General features: G+C 40.2%; 1 protein-coding gene across 6 annotated transcripts in view; it reads left to right on the top strand.

The window, feature by feature from the left end:
- The first annotated feature begins 5,726 nt into the window (after positions 1-5,726).
- Positions 5,727-12,928, top strand: part of LOC136446545 (poly(rC)-binding protein 3-like) — a 78,519-nt gene continuing 71,317 nt past the window's right edge. For 4 of the 6 annotated variants that reach the window (XM_066444960.1, XM_066444958.1, XM_066444959.1 and 1 more), the window contains exon 1: positions 5,727-5,928. The gene's annotated coding sequence lies outside the window, so the exon portion shown is untranslated. The remainder of the gene's footprint in view (positions 5,929-12,928) is intronic. The other 2 variants (XM_066444962.1, XM_066444961.1) reach the window with 1 other exon arrangement.

Raw genomic sequence — 12,928 nt, 5'->3', positions numbered from 1 at the left:
AGGCCGTCAGTTATTTGGATTCTGTCTCGCATTCATCAGTCTGATATAGTAAGACAATCAAAGACATGAATGTTTTCGTGTGTGATAGTAATGGACGCTAAAAGAAAATAATGAATCTGACGCCATTGTCAGTCAATTGATTTATCTGTTATTCATCCATCCACTGATAAAGAGATACGCGTGTGGCAAAGGATATATTAAGATAGAGATCTTAATTTAGATAGACAAATTGATCAATTGATACATTGAGATGAATGAATTGGCAGTTAAGATACGGTACCTCATTAGATATGTATTTCGATAAGATACGGCATATGGACTGGTGCATAGAAAACTGTTACGATTGTAAACGGCTTGATCGATATACGCGTGTTTCAAGGGATATATTAAGATAAAAATCTAAATATAAATAGACAAATTGATTAATTGCTCATTGATGCATTGAGAGAGCTAAATAGGCAGTTAGAGTATCTCATTAGATATGCATGTGGATAAAATTGTGAAAACTGTTACCAGTGGTAAGCGGTTGAAAACTTATCGGCTTGAACCCCTTTGTTAGGTTTTCTGAAACAGTTGACAATAATGTAAATGGATAATTAACTTTATTGCAAATTCACGCCCCAGGGCTAATAAAAAGATAACAGTATACACATGTGTATACGAATTGAAATGCATTAATCAGTAAAGATGTTGTAACAACTAGTTAGATTCATTTCTATTTTAGAAGTTATTTGAAGGGGTTGCGATTTTTTTCTGAAGGCAGTGTAAGATGAATTGTTTAACGCTCTCGTAAACATATTTTCCTTTTTCTGTATTACCCACGTATTATGTATAAACTTTTTTCACTTTAAGTGTGTGTCTTGTATAGAAGTTAAAAAAGGTGGCCTATATAATTTAATGTTTCCAGAGCGCCATCAATCTGTGTCAAACGAACGTTCCTAAGCAATCATTACAGAAATCTACCCGAACCCTAACTAGCAATTCATCTTTCTTCTTGTCCACATAGATTCTAGCAGCTAACAGATACCGAGTACAGCCCCGACGTTTTCTCACCCCCGGGGCATATTGCTGTTCAATAAACCTTACTTAATAGGTCTTCAGTGACGATGTGCTAGAAATAAGCATACATTACGTTCGCTCTCTGGACCTTTACCAAATTGTGTAAAAGACGAATTATGCCATAAAGACGAAATCTACCTCACTAAATCGTCAAACCGTAAGTATTAAACGTTAGGTTCACTATCTGTTTCGTATACACCGGAGCCCTATATATGAAAAATATTCTCAATGAGTTATGATCATAACCTAAGCCTATATTGACCAATTTATATGTTATCTCGCATTTCGTACAAATCAGAAACCTGACGTGATAAAAAGTTTCTTGTGTCAGAAGTAATAAAAAATGTTAATTTGCGCAATATACTAGCTCATGGAAAGCATACACTAAAAAAAACACACATAAGGTTTCTTAAAGATTTGTATCAAAAGTGAGTCCATAGATAAATCTATATTTCATTGTATTTCATGAGCTTGTATTTTGGCTTTTACCCAAACGTTTAGCCATTTTCAATTTCAAACAGATGAACATAAACTAGCTATCGATTGACAACATTTAAGGTTAGGTTAGCCAGCAGCTGAGTGACGAAACCGTATACATTGGACAATCGCTAGAAATAAGAAACAATGTTGGAAAAAGCTGGAAGTGCCTTGGGCTGTGGGTGGGTATATAGTGATACTTGAGGAAGAGAAAAATCAGCTATCGCGCTTTCTCGGCTAATCTTATCTGAACAGACCGTTACAATCCGAAAAGTGACAGTATTTTGAACAGGCCATTGGCAGAAAATGGGGGTTAAGTGACAGTTAAAGAATATTTTTAATAGGCCATTGGCAGAAAAAAGAGGTTACAGTTTTGAAAGAAACGTCTCTATACTTACATAGTAAGTTACAAATGAACAACAGTGGAATAGCATGCGCTAGATATGATTTTCAACAAAACTAAAATATCATTTTTTCCGTAAGAATATATGGGGAACCTATGACCCGCATTTACGATAATTGTGACCCGAAAATATCCCTAATCCCCTATTCAGATCCAATGTTTACACCAAGAAATATTCCTATCGATTAATGCGGTAATATAAGATGCCCCAGGCAGACAGTTTAGACTGTTGTTTCGCGAAAGGCCCGAGGAGAATCGATATCTCTTGAACACCACGTCGCCACCGTAGCATTAATGTTGCTTCCCATCAGGCAGAAAGGGATAAATCTTATCCACAAAAGACACTTTAATATCTGCAGCACACTGATAGTTCGCTTATCGATCTTAAAATGGAATTTTAACGAAGAGAAGCGTTGGCCAAATATATACATACATACACAAATCTTAGCAATTACAAGTTAGTCTGAAAGGCGCCGCATCATGATATTTAGATTAATACTCTGAATGTATGTTTTGCTTGTCAAAAATGCTGTATTTATCAGAGCTATGTTCAAACTTGATCTACGAGCTAGATTAGTCAGAATACGGTAGGAATGTAATTTGGAGAATTTTACATTTTGGTTCAGAATATTCAGATTAACATATTTTTCCTTTCTCCGAGCGAGTAAGAATGTCTACATGTACAGACGTCATTATTAAGAATCGATTATCAACTCAAACCAAAATAGCGCACATCTCACTAAAAAGACTTAAAAATAGAATAGAATCCGGTCTACTATAGGTTAGGTATGGCTTTAGGGGTATTGTCCTTAGATGGCACCGACTGAGCTTTTTACACGATAGGTGTAGTTATAAAAATAGTTGTTTATTTGGTAAATGAATGATTAACGTCGTACTTGATGATAAAACGATATCATCTTTCATTGGAATATTCATAGGATTACATAAATTATTATTTTCGGTCATATTTCACATTAACGACAATTTACTTTGGATTTGTAATTACTTATTGCAGTTACTGCAATGCTAGAAAAATACGTTAATAGACACTTCAATACTTAACACGTTTTTGCTTGTTTCAACATTTGATACAATTCTTTGCATTTGTAATTTTCTTGTGAATATGAAATGAAACATACTGATAGACTCTTTTCATCAGTGTTGCTGTGTTACTGTGACTAGAATATTCAAGCAGATTTATGGCATTGTTTCATATTGTACGACGTCTTTTAAGCGTCGTCTTTTTTCGATTTTCGTTGCTGTCTCGCCCGATCTGCTTAGAGATTAGTTACAAGCTGTGCAGTAGGCTTATTGTGTACTCACACAAGCGCTGTCCTTTGGTTACATGTGTGTTTCTTTGAAACGCATTGAAAGACCGGACCAGCTGTCGCTTGTTGCCCTTGCCTGGTCCTATACGCTATAGAAACTCGCTGATATCGGAGGGAAAAACCTGACGCAGCGGTCATATAACATGGCTGACACGGTCCCCGGTCCCGCACAGGCCGATATAGCACCTGTACCGATTTCTTTTGTTGCGGTATCGATCGTCAGTTGTCACCAGGTGTCACCGCGAGCTCTCCTTTCGCTCGCCGGTCGATTTTCCCATGTCCGAACGCCGACGTTTAACCTTTCCAAGATGGATGCCTTATGTTCCCCTCCGCAACCTCACCCCAAAGAGCCAAAGGTATATTGGGGACGTGGAGCCGGAGAGAAAGCCATTAGTCTCTTCCAGACTGAACTAACCCTGTCTGGTAGGGAGAATGATTTTGCTTGGGGAGTTTGGCCACTATAGGGTTTCATTTGACAGGCCTTCGGAGGGGGGAATGTTAGCCTTCTCGCAGACATATGTTACACTCCTGGCCAATTATTCCCCTTTTTGCCGATCCATATCCCCGTAGAAAGGCCTGGTGGAGGCTAAAAAGACATTGGGAGGCCTGGATTGACACAGGACAGTAAAATCGATGCTTAGGTCGGGCTAATCTCAGAGACTCTTGCCGCTTCAAGGCAATTTATCGCCTCAAGTTGACTTTGCGGTTCAGATCCTTTGATTCCTAATGAGAATCCAAACTTGGGGTAAAGGATTGAAAAAAAATGGTGGATTTTTCCTAGCCTGATAGTTGCTGGAGAAATGTTAAAAATCGGCTAAGTTAAAAAATTTGCATGTGGATAAAATGGTGAAAACTGTTACCAGTGGTAAGCGGTTGAAAACTTATCGGCTTGAACCCCTTTTCGGTTTTCATTCATACATTTAGTAAACAATTATATCAATAGATCATAACTTTATAGAATAACAAAAGCAGGAAAAATTTGCCGGAGGAGTTAGTAGCGCAAACGAGTACAGTTTACAACCTGTACTCCTATGGTCACTCTGGCATATCAATCAGTCTCTTTGGCCAATTTCTATTTTCCAGCAGCCTATGGAGTCTGTTAGAGACTAGATTTTTCTTGCATGCGTGGACCTCATGGTACTGCATCGTCCACAAGTTTGCAATGGATCGTTTGGTGCTTTATATCTCAGCGCAGCGTATGTCCGGACGTAACCTTTATTTCAACGGGAATCGATCCTTTCAGCACCGCTTCGATCGGGTCCATCTGTCCGCCTTCCCCACATCACTGCCCGCGCAAAAAGCTTTTAAAGAAAAGGTCGTGACTGCGCCATTTGTACCACATTCACTCAGGCACTGTTAGCTTAAACGTTACCTCTGTAACACAAGGACACTCTAGTACTAGTGTCATATCTGGAGTCACTACATGTGAAGTTGTCCGTATCTCACTGGGCAGGAAAGCACTTAGCGCCTTGGACGTATTTCCTTTTTTCTATCATTCCAACTCAAACTCAACCATGACAATGACAAAGTGCGTGGCATTGACACTACTGTACTTTCATGGTTTGACGTTTTAGCAAGGAACTCTAAACAGTTTTACGCTCCTAAGCATTTATAGTCACTATTTTTAATTGCTGCTATAAAACGGAATGTTAAGAATTGTAGCTGTGGACAAGTAGTCTTGTTCAGTCCCATGGCGTAGTTCAAGTTTTTAGTACATGTATTACGTTAATTCTCCTAGCTTTGCTCTAATCTAGTTGTGCAAAAATTCGAGAAAGCATAGCAGTTCCGAAGCTCGTTTTTTTTTCGTTCTTTCCAATTTCGAAGAGAGACCACAAGTTTACACGGCCCACTCTACTCTAGAGGTGTAATTGTGCGAGTAAAACTTGTTGCAGATCTTTAATCTTTATCGCGCGGATAAATTCTAATCGACAACACACGAGCGGCAAAGGCCAACGACTCTGGGTCGTACTACCACCTGCTGCGTTTTACAAGCGACTCTTTTGGGCACCGGCGCCACCTGTCATAACAACACACCGTTTTTATGGACTACAGTTTCGCTCTTCAACTTGGCGCAATGGAAGGCGTGCGCACATTCTACTAATGCGGCGACTAAACATTTGAGTAAACATAACCCAATTCTTGAAACGCGTCTGTCCCGAAAATAACAAAAGCAGAAACAGAAATCTCGCGCCTCGATGGCCTAATTCTATTGCGCACGCGTACTGTCCGACCTGCTTACATAGCGCCACAGCGCGCTATCCCTGCGCATGTTTACATTGCAGAAAATAGATCTAATAAAAATTACCGCAAATTTACAATATTTTTTTACTTAATAGATATGATAAATAGTCTATTTTAGAGCTAATCTTGTGATAAGGTATAAAAATGTTTAGAATGGTGAGAAGTGAGGGAACGGTAGGCGTAGTGATCTCCCGCGTTGACCTGTGAAGCTGCCAGAACTATTTGTGCAGCCCTGAGTGAAGAGACGGATCAAGGCTAGCCTGCAGAGCGGAGGTCCTACTGCTGTGTGTGGCTTCTTCTCCCCGATTCCCGTTCTGTTTCCCCCCGAGCCCTTCCACCCTCCATCCCCAGAGGACCCGTGCCGCCCTGTGCCACTCCTCGTACCATCCCTACGTGTCCCTGTCGTCGACTTCAGCTGAGGTAAGTCCACGGCAACGATGCTCTCGCTGCTTCTTTCTCTCTCTCCTCTCTCTCTATGGTTTTGGCACGACACACGTTTAGTGTGACCGATGCATTAGGGTCGTCTGGAGGCTGCCCGGTCCCAAACCTGGCCTATTGCTCTGTCCCAAGGCTACTGTCCTCTTTCCCGAGGTCGCAGCCGTACGGCCCTCGGGTCACAAGCGGTATCCCTCGGTGGACACCCCGTGCTCTGTCCTGAACCGGTTGAAAACAGAGACATGTGTCCATCCGTATGTAGATGTCGGACTCTGTCCCCATCCCACCTCAGGAACTCCCATTTTCCACAAGGAGACTCCAAGACTGAAGTGTTTGTACACACAAGTCAATCCAACGTCTGCAAAATTCCGTTAAGCCTGTACCCCGGGCAGTGACAGGAAAGTAGAGATTTGTTAAGGATTTTGTTCCTCTAGGGAGGGGGTGTTTACATGTGCTTAACTGTAGGGTGATTGACACATGCCAATCAATGGTTGGTATTGATGTTTTCAATGGCAACCTTCCAGTTTTGCACTTGAAGTTGTTCGCAAGTGTTTTTTTAGTGATTATCATAGCATTTTAACCATTGTGTTTATTCAGATAGTAACGTTACATGTTGCCAAAATAGCTTTTATATGCAATGTGTACTTTAGTTAACAGATGTAGGTTACAGAAAATGTTTACGTAAATGTTAAGAATTAGTTCTTATTTGAGAGCATAAATTACGAGTCATGAGTTTAAGAATATCCAAATCTTTTGTTTAGGTTTCCCTCTATCTCTTATAACAAATAAGATTTTTCGAGGACAGTAGTTCTGTTGTTATAAGTCGTTGGACAGCTTTAAACATTATGCCAACTAGAAAGGTTACATTCCGAACAATAGATTTATCCAATTAGGATGACCTTGGTGTCATTATGGTGTCCTCGCCACTTTTCTGTCCATCGCAATGTTGCCAAAAAAAAAAGAATGAAAATGAAATAGCCAAATAAAAGATTTGTCATTGTGTTCCAAAGAAAAAGTGCCTTGCGTGACTGAAATCTGACTCCTTATTATCAGCAAATTGCTGCACAAGTAATTGATTTCTTCCAAAACACTGAATAGCGTAATTAGCAAAACTAGTAATTATAAAATTCTTCAGTTGAGGACACAAAATGTCATGCATTCGTCCTTATTTTGTAGCCTTTTCCCTTACTATGTATTACTTTGCTATTCTATCCACGTTATGATATACACTTGCATTTTTGTTATGAATATATGATCTTATATTCAGTGCAATATCGGTTACAGAAAAGTAGATTTTTTTGCTGAGTTGATTACAATAGTGTCTCTTTTAGTTTGAAAAGCAATGCAGCAGTTCCCTGGCTGTTCTATTCCTTTATATCATTGTGTGTCAGATGAATTATATATGTTGGTAAATCTTTGAATGTTATCGTGTAATGTAATCTACCCATTCCAAGCAGATGGAACAGGAAGATAGCCAGTGGTTGGAGTAATCAGCTATATATGCCCACTAAATTTGTTGTTGGTTTGCACCGATGTGTCGATACCTTTCCAATTAGGTGTCAAATCCTGTCATTTTCATTTTCCCAACAGTTAAAAAGAACTGATAAACACTCCACGAAAACCCTAAAAACCAGGCTTTTGAGATTTTATCTGTCCTTAGCTGCTGTACAATAAATCATATAATAGAAAGTGTATACTGCCATGTTTATGAAATTGTGCAGTAGCAAGACGGCTAGCAAATTTGTAAACGGTTGTGTTATAAGCTAAACTGGTTGTTCCTAAATATTGATTTATTTTTTGTACAGTTGCTTGGGCTAGGAAGGATTTTGCGTGTTATTTAGGGAAATAGGTGTTTACTGTTGCATGGGTGCTAAACCAGTGTGGAACCAATATGGGGGCCCTTGGTTGACAGTTGTGTGAAAATGAGATAGCGACAAATTGTGAAGTCTGTCCCAGGAGCTGAACTGTTTTAGTTTGTCACACCTACTGTGTGAAGACCCCACCCCTGAAACACCCCATCTATAATCATTTAGCTGTCTACAAAAGGCTCCTGAAGAAAAGGCCACAGAATAATCCCCTTTTTCATGCTTTTCGAGATGAGAGATTGTAGGGTCAGAGAGGGGTTGAGAACGTGCCTTTGATTTGCCAAATTTCTAGCCCGTTTGCTAAATGAAGCCAAAATATTGGGCCTCCGTTCCACAACAAATTACAGTGCTACGTTTATTGAACATGGATGCATTTCTTTGGAGATTGAAAAATGCGAGAGTGGATTTTTGATCCATATTCTTGACATTTGCTCTCGTTTAGCGTTCCAACGCTTATTGAGAATCAAGAAGCTATTGTTGTACCGGGTTAATGATTTTTCGGCTGCGTGGATTCTTTCCCGAGCGCCCAAATATTTGCCTTGAAGGATCCAACAGCCCTGCTTGTATTCAAGATTACACAGCCTGGTTGCTACAAGGCTATCTATTGTACCCCCAGACCATTGTGATTTCAAAAGCATTCCTGGGTGCTCCTTGATCCCTTCATTTTCAGAATAGATAGCTGTGAGATTGGCGGTTTGAAAATATCCTTACAGTACAGATGTGCATAAGATCAATGATGCCCCGTGCAGGTCAGCGTACGTGGCAGATCCCTGAATTTCTCCCCGCGTTAATTGCGGGTTTGCTGAGGCTTTAGTTTGCTGATGCTACATTGTTCCAGGGCTGTCTACAGTTGCCTGGCTAGCGGGCCATCCCAATGCATCCTGACGTGGTTGCCGCACTGGTAAATAAATTAAATGAGGCCAATTTCTCAGGGTGGGTTGAATAACTAATGCGCGAATTGCATCAGACATATTGGGAGCGATAGGACGATTTTGTGCACAGATATGACGAAGATTCTTGGTGGCATTTAGTTTTTAAATCATGGAGAGGATCCGACAGATATATACATTTGTCTATTTACCTCACGTTGTTCACTGAACGATTGTGTGACACGGGGATGTGTACATTTCCATGCCAGACGGCGACATTGGGAGAAAATCATTTCACAGATGAAAGGTATGATCTATGGGACTAATGCTGATCACACGGGCAGAAATTGCACTTGGAATTGCATGGATTGCTGTAGCAATTGCAGGTTTCCACCTAGGCGTTAATTAGTGCCAGTGAACAGATGGTTGTTTCAGACTTGGCTGGGTTTTTATCCCATGCAGCGCAGGGCTGGAGGCACCGGGTCAATGAGAAACTGCCAGATCACCAGGACCGGGCCTTTGTATAGCTGACTGGAAGTAATGCTCGGTGGGCTCGAGCTGTCAGCGAGAAATGGGGAAATCTATCTTTACCTCTGGTCGCAACATCCGGTAATCCTGAGACGCGCTGGGACAAAACGGAGGAAGTCGTCCTATTACTGAAGATGGGAGCTTGAGTAACCTTAGGTCTGGGTCCTTGCTGCTAAAGGAACCCATGTTTTATCCAAGTCCTTTGGTAGTGCTAAACTTGGAGTGGGAGATTTTTCTTATCGTAAGCTGTAGCAGTCTCGCAGCTTTATGCTAGAAGTGTTTTAAAACCAAGGCTTTTGAGATCAGCGTTTTCCGAAAGTTTTGGCAATCAACATGTATCGGATGCGGTGCTGTTGTATATTTTATGCATTTTGTGTCCCGTAGCCAATTTTACACAGTCTGCACACCGGCGACGCACAAGGCAGCTGCGTTCGTCTCCGTTTTGTTGTAAAATTACCCCCAGTAAATCTTTCATGTATGCTATCGGTGAAAGAAATGGCGAAACTTCGGTTTTTACAGATTTTGCAGTGGGAGCAATACCATCTGGCTTTTGGATCTATTTGTTCACCTGTAAATTGGGTTTGACACAAAATCTTTTCACGAACGCAATTCTAGTCGGTCCCCATCACAGTTAGTGCCCCTCGCTTTGTGATGGGACAATGGTGGAAAGAGAACTCTTGTTGATGACGCTGTGTGGCAGAGTCCACAAAATCTCTCTTATTACACCAAGCAATAAATGCAAAAATCGTATGGTACCTAGCTTTGTTATGCAAAAAATAGTTACTCAAGCAACTAGATAAAATTTTGAAACAGTCAGATGTGTCAGACAGCATCCGCTGTCTTTCGTCAGTGACTGAAGAAAGATCTAGTAGAACTAGTTTGTATACCATAACTCTGAATGGATATGTTAATGATATGTTTCAAAATTTTATCCAGTTGCTTGAGTAACTATTTTTGGCGTACATTGTTACCTGGATGTCTAACCTTCATCACTGTAGCTTTGTTATTCTGAAAAAGTGGATAACAGTATTATCAGCAATGTATGTATTTAAGAAAAAATTCTGTTATAGTTTTTTTTCTGATGGTAGGATGTTATTATAGTATGTGGTTTTATATAAACATGAAAACAGCTTGGAATATGGCAACTATTTTCAATTTCAGAATCGAAAAATTGTCTACTTTTGGATTCAGACAAAACTGTATAATTGCAGCAGTAAAATATGTATTTGGAAGGTTTTGCATACAGGTATTTTCAATAAAGGCATACTGGTACTTGAGTTATCCCTTTCTAGTTTTGTTGTAGTTTTACTATGTATTATTTCACATTTTTGCAAGCTCTGTGTTTGTGTTTTCTTGATGTTTGTGGATGTAGGGGGATAGGAGAGGCCATGTTATATTTATAGACCTATATCAATGTAAACATGAAGTTATCTTTAGAAGCTTGAATGTCTACTTCTGCCCAGACACGATTTTCACATCTACCCCGAGCAACTTCAACCCTGCAAGAGTTATAGTTCTCATGGTCCCTTAGGGCATTACCCTCACAAATTAACTTGTATTTGATCGCTCATTTGTAAAACATGAATGTTAGTTATGCATATTAAATTCCCAGTTTTCTATTCAGCAAAAGAATCTTGTCCCATGAAGTTGTATATTCTTGTGTCCTCTGATGCTGAATTCTTATTGATGTCAGCCTTCTTTAGGCAAGCAGTATTTTAGGCAAAGATGGTACTCAGGGGAGCTGTTAGCTAAAATTGAACGACATGCTGTGTTGTCCTTTCTGCTTGGACCATTTTGGAGGATCGACTGTAAATTTAGTGCAGAGTTGGAGTATGGGCACTGGGAAAGGCCATGTTGATTTGATTATATGGATGATATCCTCTCGTCAACCCAAAAGTGATGCGAGCGTGCCAATAAAAAAAGTTTGGCAAAAAAAAAAAGTTGCCATCAATGTAAAGTCTACGCGGTCAGGAAGGTTGAACAAATGAATTAACACACCGAGTATGGTATACCGAATAGCAGATTCTTCATTTTTGTTCTTTCACATCTTCTTTGACTTTGGAATTGACTTTGGCATTCTGCAACATTACTATCTGTTTCCTGAAATACTTTTTTTGTAATTTACAGTATGTATTTTTCAGCTGCTTTGTACAATTTATGACATGGTCACAAATTCTTTTTGTTGTTGTTTGTTTGTTTGAAACTCGACGAAAATTATGAATGTGCGGATGTCCTCCATATAATCAAATCAACATGGCCTAAGGAAGACATAAAACTAGGCTGGTGCACAGTGAAGGCCAAACTACTGAATATAGTGATATAGCATACTGAGCTGTAGCAGTCAACCAGCTACATATCCTACATTTGGATCGCAGGGTTGTTGGTTTGTTTCCCGTGAGTTAACCATGTGTAAGGTGTTCTGAGCCCTTGACTTGCATCGTAGGCGTACAGTTCTTGGAGGGGATGTTAAGCCGTACCCTGAGCATGTTCATATCGATAAGGTTAGGCATATGCCTTCATCTGCAAATTCTCAAGTCACAGTCGGTACCGTATATGCAGCTTGTACTTACCAGCCTTAAACACAGAACTGGTGTGTTATGCTGTAATGCTGTAAGAGGTTTACTGGTATAGAGATAGGGAGATACAGATAACGAAATAGCTATGTACTAAGTAGAACAATCATAGATCTGTATCAGTCCCTAGCGGGTCTCTCAAACACACTTTCACACCACATCCTTGTTTCCAGTAATCAATTCTGATTATTTTACAACAGAAGGTTGTGTAATTTGCACAAATTACAGTCTGCTGTTATCTCTGCGATAGAGGCCTGTGTCTTGGAGTTTGCAACTACAGCCTTGTTACAGTCATGTGGCTCCGGATCCCAACTCTCAAGCCTCCTGGAAGGGATATACTGTAAATGCATTTAACTTTAAGTTTGCATGGTTTTTATTTTGCGCTAAGGCGAAAATGGAGTGCTTGCGGTGGTTTTACGTTCGCGGCAGCGCTATAGTCACATACTGCTACAGTATTGGACAAAAACGTTTGCGGTTAAACTGTTGCCACAAAAACCGCAGACATAAAACCACCGCAAACATTTCTGCATTAACAGTAGTAGCAAACTAAACCTAATACAGCATGCGACTGAAGAGTATCCATGGTAAAGGCTCAGCCCTGGCTGATGGCATAGAGGTCAAAAGTTATATAAAAGTAATGAAAAAGCACATTTTAGAACCAAGGGCACATTTCATCTGGTGGCTTTTAGGGTTCAAAATGGTTTGAGGGTTCTAGATGGGTGTGCTAGAGAAACTGGGGTTCTTATAAGAGATTCTTGGTCCAATTTTGACACTTCAAACCCATTTGCTGACCCTTTTCTGGAGTTAGACCCGAAGTGATCCTGAAGTAGTGGTCTAGACATCTTTTCTGGGGCAACGTGGTCCACCGTTAATGCACCTTTTACCCTGAAGTGTCTTCTCTCTATAATGTGTATCATCCACTGGTCTGGCATTGGTCATTTGCCAAAGCATCGATGTTCAAGTTTTGGATCCAGACACAAGAAGTAGACCTTTCTCTGGCAATGTCATGCTGAAATATGTCAAGTCAAGTCAAAAGATCTTTATTAGCATACAGATGTATATACAATCTATATGAGGGCCTGCATGCCCCTTTTACGTAGAGCGTAATCGGCCGTTTTAATTTTACCTAGAACGTTGCCGACCACTCCAT

Source organism: Branchiostoma lanceolatum, chromosome 12, assembly GCF_035083965.1.
Source record: "Branchiostoma lanceolatum isolate klBraLanc5 chromosome 12, klBraLanc5.hap2, whole genome shotgun sequence".
In the NCBI taxonomy this organism is placed as follows: Eukaryota; Metazoa; Chordata; class Leptocardii; order Amphioxiformes; family Branchiostomatidae; genus Branchiostoma; species Branchiostoma lanceolatum.
This window is presented reverse-complemented; position numbering and strand designations above follow the sequence as displayed.